The sequence below is a fragment of the Mizuhopecten yessoensis genome, unplaced genomic scaffold (assembly GCF_002113885.1).
Source record: "Mizuhopecten yessoensis strain PY_sf001 unplaced genomic scaffold, ASM211388v2 scaffold7055, whole genome shotgun sequence".
NCBI lineage: Eukaryota > Metazoa > Mollusca > Bivalvia > Pectinida > Pectinidae > Mizuhopecten > Mizuhopecten yessoensis.
The window spans coordinates 649,192-661,059 of record NW_018406858.1 but is presented as its reverse complement, the minus strand read 5'-3'; positions in this window follow the sequence as shown (position 1 = coordinate 661,059).

Below are 11,868 nucleotides of genomic sequence, written 5' to 3'. Positions count from 1 at the left end.
CATTAGCTGTTGATACTATATGACGTTAAACAAAATTAAACCAGACCTGGATATGGAGTCTTGTTGTCGGTATTTTTTTATTTGTGGATTACGATGCAATCACTTGGGTTGCCATGAAAGTATCATATCAATAGTTAACGTAGAGCTTTATAGGTACACCTATTGGAACCTGAAAAACTGTAACCTGATTTAGAAATCCTCGATATCATGACAAACAAAGGATGTACCTACATAGACTGGTTGTCATTGTTATTTTAAATATCCAGTTTCTTAGCTTTATACATAATAACGATGTTGTCAAAATGATTAAAATTATAATTCACTTTCAAGGTTTTCTTTGTGGTATATGTATACTCATGTATGGACGATAACCCTGAGTTTCGACAGTTAATGTTAAATGTTATTCAGTATTTATGAATTTATATATATTATCTATAAAAGACTGGTAAAACAAACTCTGATTAAGTTTCACTGAACTCTCAATTAAATATCCTTACACACAAGTACAGGTGGAAAATTTATTTCTTCGAATAATGTCTACCTAAATGAATGTTTCTCAGATATCGGAGTTACATAGCGGCAGACACCACCTGTTGAATGTATGCTGTCTATTTACTCCTGACACGTGTTATTCCCCCGTCAGGTTACGACGTCATTACTCAAGGTAAGCATACAGAAATTGAATAGATGACGAACTTTAAATGTTTATTAAGCGTGAAGGTTTACAAAACTCAGAGAAACGGAAACTAATCTATAATTTATATATTGGTGTATAGATCCTCTGGATGTTTTCTACGACAAGCTAATTAAACATATATTCAAGGAGCATTGCCTTACCTGTATTTCATAAAATGATATAGGACATTTTGTATAAATTAATGGGATATATGCTATATAAAATATCTTATGTAGTATATCAGATATATTATATACAATAATAGAGTCTTATAAACGGTGTAAGACATCTCATATAATATACACAATATCTGATATAATATATTAGATATATTAAATACTAAGATATATTATAATTATACTATCAAACATATTCCATCAAGAAATTAAATGCGATATCTGATAAGTATATAGGATATCTTATTCAATTAATAGGTTTGTTTGCATGTTACGTAAAATGTATTATTTTAGCTTATATACAATGTAGAAGAGGTGTTATGCAATATAATAAATGATATTTCATATACTATATAAGCTATCTCTGTATAATTGAAATCTCGTTACTTGTGCATGAGAAATCTAATAAAGAGTTTCTGGATGGGTGAAAAAAATCACAACCAATTTGATGACTTGACTTTTTGTGATGATGTGCTTTAGCAGGGACGTATAATGGAGTCTATATACTGTCCCTGGCTTTGTCCTCGAATCTGCCAAAAGTTGTAAAACTACTGCATATAAAGAAACGAAACGAAACGGAAACATTGCATGTTACATGGGTATAACAGTTCCCCGTGCTCAGCTGGAGTAAGCCATCTATTCTATTTCTTCATGATCATATTCATTCATCCCACCATCTGCCGAACAAGACGGACACATTTCTATCAAATAAAAATATTTAAATCAAAACAATCGCAATTATTACCGTTTTTTAAATGCAAGTGATCCTATTTTTCTGTTCCTGAACAATAAACACAAATCAAGTAACTGTGGAGGTATCTGTTCCCGAGTGAGTGATTTGGCCGTCATGTTTATGAATGACTTACATCGTTATCATTCAACGAGGAAAATGTGGTTATGAGGTATTATGTTCCAGTTGCTGTCAGAAAAGTTGTCGAGTGAGTATCTCTGAAGACTGTAAATATTCGTCAGTAGCCTGAGGCGGATCCAGAAATTTTTTAGGGGGTGTCACCATCCCTGATTTTGATACTTTAGCAGCGCATGTACACTACATGTCCGTGATTAACTTTACTGTCAGTGTCTTGTCCAGCAGGTCAGTAATTACCAGTAATTTGTATAACAGATTATAATGACATTCCAACCAATGATATTTATTTTGACAACGTATCATTAATTTTGAAATCCATGATTTAGATTTAAAAATCCCTTGGTTATGAAATTTACTAGGATATCGTTGTTAAAGGCTTCTCACAAATCTTACTTATTTCAAGCATTAACATTTGATGGCCAAAAACAATGCAGCAAAGGTTGGTCAGCAGACGTTTGACATTGTTTTCTGAATACAAAGCTAATTGTCGGTTACCTACGAAAATCAAAAAGTAGATTGAAGTCTAGATAATAAACAGACATCACTAATTATAATTAGACGAAGTACACACTGGTAATTGTGGTCTATTGTTTACGTTTCACACCTATACGTAGTTCACATCCCCACAGGTAAATCTACCCACAGGGCAGAGTTCGTTGATCAGGGTGTCGATCCTAGTGGGCAAGTCTAATTGGAAAGGGGAGAAGAAGGGTATCCATTTGTGAGAACTTTATGTTGCAGTCGTACAAATGTGTGATATGCCTCTCAGTCAATGAGTAACGGTCACATGCATGCGTAACGGTAAAATGGCGATGTGTAGCTTCAGTGCGCACACCGAACAGTGCCGGTTGACCCCGCCACTGGTAGTTAAATACTGCTTTAGGACGTGACATTATTGGAAATCGATCCTGTTTTATACAGGGGTATCGTCAATAAGGCAGAAGACGCTTACCCTCCCGGAACATCTCGTCGTATTATCCTTGTGCTTTTTCAAGTGTTTCCATGCACACACTTCCTTCGTTCATATTCAATGCCATTATTTCATCGATGTTTGGTTCGAATGACATTTTTGTGCACATTTCTACATGTACTTTTGTATTTTGTTGTGAAGTACCATGGGGTCTGCAGTAGTGGTATTTGGCTTGTAGTTTTTTTCTTTTTTTTAAAACCATTAGGTCTAGCGCAGTAATATTTGACACGTAGTTTGATTATAGAATCATAAGGTTAGGAGTAGTACAGCTGGCCTGTAGTTTGTGTTGGTAGATGTTCTACTTGGCCTGTAGTTTAATTGCGTTCGTACATGCTCTATTCAGACTAGTTTGCGTTGGTAGGTGTTCTATTGGGGCTGTATTTACTGTATAGAACCATGGCATTCACAGTAAGGATGATTAACATCGGGAGTCCGAAACACTGTCATAGTTGATCAAATTTCGATATTTAAAAAAGGTGATACTCGTCAGTTCTCTGAGCTTTTCGAGTCTGGGTCTCTTACCCTATATACACATGAAGATAAACGACTTGTATGCCAATTCGGTATATAGCATAGATTTATGTGTCTTTATATATTTATCTGTGCTTTTGTAACCCTCAAACGATTTTATTCATGTAATGTATTTAAAACGCTTTAGAGTAATTGACAAATTAAATATGGCGCTATATTGAATGCTATTATTATTTACAAAATGTATTAAAATATCATCGGGTCTAGAGTAAAGGTATTTGGCATGGGCATGTAGTATGCATAGACCCAGTCCATGTAGTTTAGAGTATAGATATTTGGCATTTAGTTTGTTGTGTAGAACCACGAGGGTCTACATCACTGATGTTTGGCCTGCAATTTAAAAGTCAAAAGTCTCCGTGAGAACCCAGCTACGTGGACGGTATCTCGAAACGAATAGTTTTCTTTAAGAAAAAAGTGACACACGTAGTCAACATCACAAAAACCAAATCAGATTTTATTTGACGGCAATGTATGTCTTATTTAGTTGATCTAAACGACAAACGACTTAAAGAGAGGCTCTACCGAAAACCAATTCCATGACACATTGTTGTCATGAGGAGTTAGCGCTCTTGACAACGGAACAAATTGATTTGGAAAACGTCAGAGCATTGGAGTTATCTCCCTCTACACGTTAGCCAAACACACAGCACACACATATATATACCAACGATTGAAATGGTTGTGTTCACGTTTCCCTGCCAACCCGGTTATATACAGTGTACCGACCTGTCACTAATTAAAGTCGGGTATAATGTGAGGCGTGGGCAATGGCGTGCTTGGTTGGATATTACATCGGTTTAAATGTCCCATTGATGGCCCCACCATAAGTATTTGTTTGTATTGGAAAAACTATGTGATACACTATTTATAACTAAACCCTAACACAGACCGGCACTCTGCCGTATACGGGTATGTCGCAACATGGAGGTTTGATCATGTCGACACCGGTCGGACAGGTGAGTGTTGATATTGTCAGAAAGGGCTTCTAGATATACTAAACATGATGCTATACACACCCAAGTACATTGTACGTGTGCTGTAAGATAACTGTGTGTGATGTACTGTTGTAATGTGTATGAGTACGTGTCCATGTACTCCGATTTGTTTACATGTATGACTGCGTGAACACATGACCTGCGTGAATATAAACATTATAGTAATCAACTGAATAACCGGCGTGGTACGCTCGACACGAGGTTTCCTACCACTTGTATATATCAGCAGATCCCATTTTACTGTCATCTTTCATTTAGTTTATGAGGTTCATTCGAAGGTTCATCAGTTCACTTACAAACATACTTTACTAAAGATGTCGACACGTGTTGTTTTGGTCACAATGCCGACATTGATGTAAGTTGACAATATTCATGGAAACATAGACAATTCACATACAAATGACCAAAATATAAAACGTCTTATTCATGTTTGGATTTTTAAATCAACAGTAAGCGTGCCACAAACAGAGACATTAATTGACTGATGTTACGGTAACTGTTTGACAAACATGTCAAACGTCTTTTCAAACAACATTTACCTGAAGTAGTATATGTAATGTTGTGTTATTGTATTACTTTGATACGGATACACAGGTTTAAAGCCTGCGTCCATTACAGTTCGTAATAAATCCTAATAAAACGTGAATTTCAGGTAAGCTATCTGAATTCTTAAGATTTTTAATACATATTGGTTATGAAGTGGGGCCACTTTGAAAATTGAATAGCAGAAATAATTTTAGAATTAAGTTATGTCGGTAATATTTTTGTCACGTTGATTACAAGTCGCTGCTGTGACGCTGAAACATTATGGTCGTATATATTTTTACCATTCACACTGAAACAGGATAAAACCTGAACAGTCTGGGATTTGAACGAAAAGAGACCGGTATTTTGTATCAATGCGCAACAAGGCTGTACCGTAATTACATACTGTTGTATACTGTATATATTATATTTGTATGTTTAAATGCATCACACCCGATGTTAATGTTAAAAATGCTTTAAAATACACGAACTAGACGAGAAACAACATTTAAAGTATGCATAGTTAGTGATACATGACGATCAATTACCGTCTAGTTTGTGGACGGTTAATGCTAGATAATTGTACTGGTAGATAGTTTAAACACACATCTGTACTAGTATACCCAGTGGTGATGCCTCGTCCAGCGGGATGACATGTGTCGGGATAGGATGGAACGACATTTAACGTAAATGACACAGCGACATTCGTTGGGAGCTATATGTTGTATAGGACAGAGCGAGACAGGTTGGTTATCATTGGCAACATGCATATTTATTCTTGTTATAAATCACTGGCATCCATCTAAAGGAGGCACGGGGTTGTTATCTATTCCTCACTCAACTTAAATTGTTTGTAATAAAGTACAGTACATACGTAGAGTTTAAGTGTGTACCAAAGATGCACAGATACGTCTTCACCAACAAAATTTTATACGAGATACAAATTGGTCTACAGAAACTGTAGTCGAAAAAATCTAGGAAAAGATATGTGTATATGCATCTGATTCCTATATATATGTGGTAGACTTACTGTTTGTCAGTTTGTGTACTGTTTGATATTGCGCAAGACGGGGGATCATTGAGATTAGCTTTGAGCAAGACTTACTCCGTGAGATATAATTAACGGCCAATGATTTAATATATAATGTACTGTACGTGGTAGAGACTTATTGTGCGCTAGAGGTAATTTGTTTTCATTTTGTTTACAGTTGCAACAGAAAAAACCCAAAGACAAACACGATGTTATTATCTGCTAACAGAACATACCCACGGTAACCCAGGCGCCGGCAACGAATGAACCAAACCGCTACAATGCTGGTTCTGGCGGGAAAAGACACTTCCCTGGTGCATAGTTTATCCCTGTAGGGACTGTTTTACCCCATACGCACCATTTCTGGCTAGCTCTTACCGATACCAACATGCCTGTAGAGTTGGCGAGGACAAACTATGACAAGGCCAACTGTCTATGTGGAATCTTCATGTTGTCGATTTTGCTAGTGGTTGGAATCGTTTTGATGGTATTGGCTGCCATTGAAAAGATTCCCGACTTATATGTGATTGGAGGGATATTTCTGTTTTTCGACATAGCAGGGTTTACAGTTATGTTGGTGGTACTACTCCGGCCAGTGTACAGACTCCGACAGATCGAGACGGACACACAAGTGCCGGAGAGCCAGATCAACGAGGCCATTAGGCGCAGCAAGCTGAGTTTAAACTCCCAGAATACCACAGACATGCTACATAGTACGTCCTTCTCCGCAGCTTCTCTTCAAGGCTCGGATGTCCTTATCGATGTGAAATCAAGGATGGGAAGTGCAACAGGTGAAAAAAAAGGTGTGAGTTTTTACTTGAAAGGTCTCAATGAAAAATAGACTGTTTGGACAGCATTGGCTCCCTAAATGCCCCCTGGTTACATGTACGACAAACATTAGCACGTCGCCTGTCTGTTACAGACAAACCGTTTACATATTTTATTGTTTTGCTTAGAATTCTTGTCTGGTATTCATCTCCTTAAACTATTGTACCCGTATAACGCTTTTACGATGAAAATAATTGCCTTGATTTTTGGAAGGATGACCGGTAACAGGAACACTTATAACAATCAAGACTTGTCCTAATATGATTGTTGTTAGATTCATTTTAAGTGCCAAACCTAATTGGAATGTACCACGATATTATGATATCTCCATTTTCCTATCTTAACTTTTTCCAAAATGAGATATTATTAGAATGTATACCCAAACCTAGGTAGTGTAGGGGTGATATGTGTACTATATCAGATCAGTAACTATATTCAGGAATCCATTATCGTGTTCAATTATGGATTCTGTGTTCAAATTAAGATTATTGTAACTCGCCTAAATCATATGTGACGCTTCAAAAGTCGGGTTTAAACTTTGAAAACTGTTTTCGGCTTTAACTTTCTCCAAAAGTCTTTAGAATCATTTAGAAAAATTGTTAATGTTTTTATCAATCTATCACCTGGACAAGAAATATGGCTTGAACCCAGAATCTGAGTTTGAGCAGGAGAACGGTTTCGTGAATACGGACCAATGTTGGGGGGGATTAGAACCATGTTTTTTTTTTATATTATACCTTATTGATATATCTTATATAATATGTACCAAATAGATGTTTTTAATATTATACATGTATAGATACCTATCGTATGTTTTATATATACATTATGTACCAAATATATTTCCATATTGAACTGATAAACGCATATTTGCCAAAGAACATGACCAATCAAATACACAAAAGAGTAATTCTCTCCAACTGCATATATGATATTTTTACACACACTTGATATCCCATTCTCTGTATGTTACACATACACATGCTTACTTGTAACCTAGTATTAAGGTACAAATTGTACAAGTTGTAATCTCGTAATTATTATTGCATTTTGGAGGTGTTTCATTCCAAATTTGCATTAATATCGTCCGTTCAGTAACATGATAATTAGCAGTACTGTGATAATGATATATGCCATATATGGACCATTACCTGAGACTTTGTATTAAGAGTTATAGCCACTTCAGAGACCCCAGAACTAATTATATGACGTATGATTTGATTTCTCCTGATGAGAAGGGAGTACTATAAGGTTATAAGAGGTTTATACCAGCACTAGAATGCCGACCTTTTGACGGTCATACCTAGTAGGAACTCTTCGTAGAAAAATATTCAACCCCGGTAATTATATTTACTAGTGATTATACACAATTGGTAAAAAAAACAGCCACCTAATTGAAGTTTATAACTGGTACAAAGAATTGGTAGAAAAAAATACCACCAAAAAGTGGTATTTACTAGTGTAAAACTTGGTAAAATGAAACACCACCCCAAACATGTAACTTACTAGTGTAAAACTTGGTAGAAAGAAACACCACCCCAGTGATGGTACATTGTATTTACTAGTGTAAAACTTGATTGAAATGCCACTCCAATGAGAGTATATAATTATCTAGAAAAGCTATTGATTAGGAATCAAGTTCCACAGGTGTTCTCAGGTTCCGCTATAGTTTTAGTTTTATGACCTTCCGGATCGCCTGGTCCTATTTTCATGGTACGTTCTCAATGGTCTAATTGCAAATGTTTAATTTATACATGTTTAGAGTACGGTTTTATTTTACACTTCAATTTTTCATCATTTTTTTTTATTTCATGCATTGAATCTCGTTAGTAATTTCGTGCTTATTTATTTTTTTATTCCATAATGACGCTTCTTATTGGTTACCAATGTATTCATTAAATAATGAACTGCAATATTGAGATAATTTGTTGTTTCACTCTAGTCATACACGTGCTACTGCTGTGTCAGATATGTGACAGATGTACTTGTGTGTATGATAACGTTGTGGTATAAGTGTTGAATACCAGTTTGTGTGATGAAAGAGTACTTCGTGATATATATGTTTTATGCAATTTTATGCAAATTACGTCGTTGTATTTATTTGGTTCGATATTCTGTGACGACAGTTTATTTAATAATTATCAAAAGAAAGAAAACGAAATGAAGGAAGATACTGAGTTCCATACGTAGACATTATGTGGATTTAAATTTGATCTAGTTCAGGATCTCAGACTTCAAACACATTTTGTGTATGATATCTGCGCACACACACACGCACGTCCACACTTTTGTTGGTAATTTACGGAATAAAAAGATGTTTATATTGGTCTGTCATAGACTCTAATTTTATGTATTTGTGCCTTCGTCTGACCTAAATTTGAATATTGCGGTAAATGAGCTGTTCACATTGTGAAAGAATTCCTGAAGGGATGATGGTGATGATACGTATATATAAGTTGCATTATTTAACCTTCAACCAACACTGAATTGGTTCAATTATGCAGATTACCCGATATCCACCATCACTGACGTATTGTCAGCATATAATTATTATGACTAGCTGGAACACATGTTATACTGAAGCTATCGTGACTGGTTGGGACATATGTTAAAATATCAATCTTATGACAGGTTGGGACATATGTTAAAATATCAACATTATGACAGGTTGGGACATATGTTAAAATATCAATCTTATGACTGGCTGGAACACATGTTAAAATATCAACATTATGACTGGTTGGGACACATGTTATACTGAAGCTATCATGACTGGTTGGGACAAATGTCAAAATAGCAAACTTATGTCTGGTTGAGACATATGTTAAAATATCAATCGTATGACTGGTTGAGACACATGTTAAAATATCAATCTTATGACTGGTTGGGACACGTGTTAAAATATCAACCTTATGACTGGTTGGGACAAATGTCAAAATAGCAAACTTATGTCTGGTTGAGACATATGTTAAAATATCAATCGTATGACTGGTTGGGACACATGTTAAAATATCAATCTTATGACTGGTTGGGACATATGTTAAAATATCAACCTTATGACTGGTTGGGACACATGTTAAAATATCAACCTTATGACTGGCTGGAACACATGTTATACTGAAGCTATCATGACTGGTTGGGACATATGTTAAATTATCAATCGTATGACTGGTTGGGACACATGTTATACTAAAGCTTTATGAACTGTATTTATTGTGTACATATTAAAATTTAACAGAACGGTTTTGTTTAAAGTAAGGAACACTCTATGGTAAGAGAGACATTGCAAATAACTCATTACGTATTTCATAATTTCTGTATGGATGGTAGTACCTAGCAGGATAAATTTGAACATTGATACTGGTATGAGGTCGATGTTTATTATTTTGTTGACTAACNAATTTTTTTTTTTTTTTTTTTTTTTTTTCCCCCCCCCCCCCCCCTATTTTATACCTTTTGACCAATGTTTTATTATTAAGACATTGATGATTGTAAGCAGACGAGATGGGAAAGGATATTCGTTTATATTTGTTTTTCAGAAAGTGAATAATATAATGTTTATCGTAAATTCTATTATTTTTTGTTGTTGATTTGATTGCTTTTTCTAGTACCTTGACATGAAACATATATTATTAATTTATTAAATGGACGAATAACACTGCCGCACAATCATAACAAAATGTAGTAATTTTTGTTGTTTTTTTCACTGAACCATCTACTATTATTTGTTGAACTTCAGCCTTAGTTCTTTTACTATTTCAATGAATGAACAATAAATGGTTGTAAATCTGTCTGGTTAATGAGCAACAGACACCGTCCGTATAATTTTAATTTACCAAATGGAATATTTTTGAAGTGTTGTTTATTTTTACATTCAACAAAAAGAAGTTAAAGATCTCATTGGCTTTTATTAAAGGAAATTTTCAAGGTGTGAACGAAGGTTTAAGTTTTACTTATGTATTTAGAATCCATGTGATTGCGTGAATTTCATAGATATATTTGTATATTATGTTATTGGAGCAGTTAAAAAAATAAACTCATTTCCGCCCAATTCACTCTGTGACAATCGACGTAAAATTTGCAATCTAGAATGCAAGCCTGGTCTTTCTTTGCTTCCTTCTCCAAGAGAGAGAACATGTCCGCATTACTATGGTAGGACTGTTGACAAAGAGTCTAAGACGCCGACACAGTTCCATACTCTAATAAAAGTCCTGCTACTTTTATGATATTGATCATTCTATAAGTTGGTTATGTGTTTACAATATTTTGGTAGAATTTGTTTACCCTTCCTTGTTGTTATTCACATAATACACGTTTTATTACTCGACTACAGTGTTGTATAGTGAGTACATCTATGTCACTGTTGTGTTATTACCTTATAACATCCATTGTGACGTCAGGATTAAAAGAATATAATAATGTCATGGTATTGTGACGTCACATTGAATACATCAGACATGACGCCATAATAGGGATGACTTGACGATGGTAAGAGAGCGACCATGTTGTAGCTATTATTTGCATAATTTGATAAAATAACAAAATCACCATGAAATCGTATCCATTTCATATGTTATTTATGAATCTCGTCCTACAGAGCCTTGCTAAAATGAAAACTCGTTTCACCATATTCATTTGAAATGAAGAGTCATTTGATATGTTATGTATTTGTGCCCTTTTTAATATAAGTCGGACAAAAGAACGAGACAATAAATTACTACAACGATACACTGGATTTTTCTTATTTATTTAAAACAAAAAACATTATATTGTAGTTATATGAAACGCAGTAACTATCATGCTCTAGCGAAGTTTGATTCCGAGAGAAGTTAAAACACGCACGACAAGATGTCACATGTATCCCCATCATCGAGTGGTACGGCGTTCGCCAAACAAAATGTGGAAATATTGATGGAGAAAAGACCCACTCGTCATATTTCTCTTGGTGCAAAATCATGAACAAACTAAGTCTCTTAATTGAAATAAACATTGACTTCTTTACTGAAACATATAGTATATGTATATATATCATATGAGAATAAGGTGACCAAACAAAAATGGTAAAGTCGAAAGGAATAATCCACGAAGAACCGCGGAGATATAATACACAGTGCTAACAAAGTTCTGGTTGCTTCCAGCTTGGTATTTCACTGAGGTAGCACTCTGAAGTAGGCATCAGATCTCACGTACATTACACACACGGAAGCACGTTTTTAAATGACATCAGGTGTTAATAGAACGCCAAACCCAATAGAATTAACAAAATCTC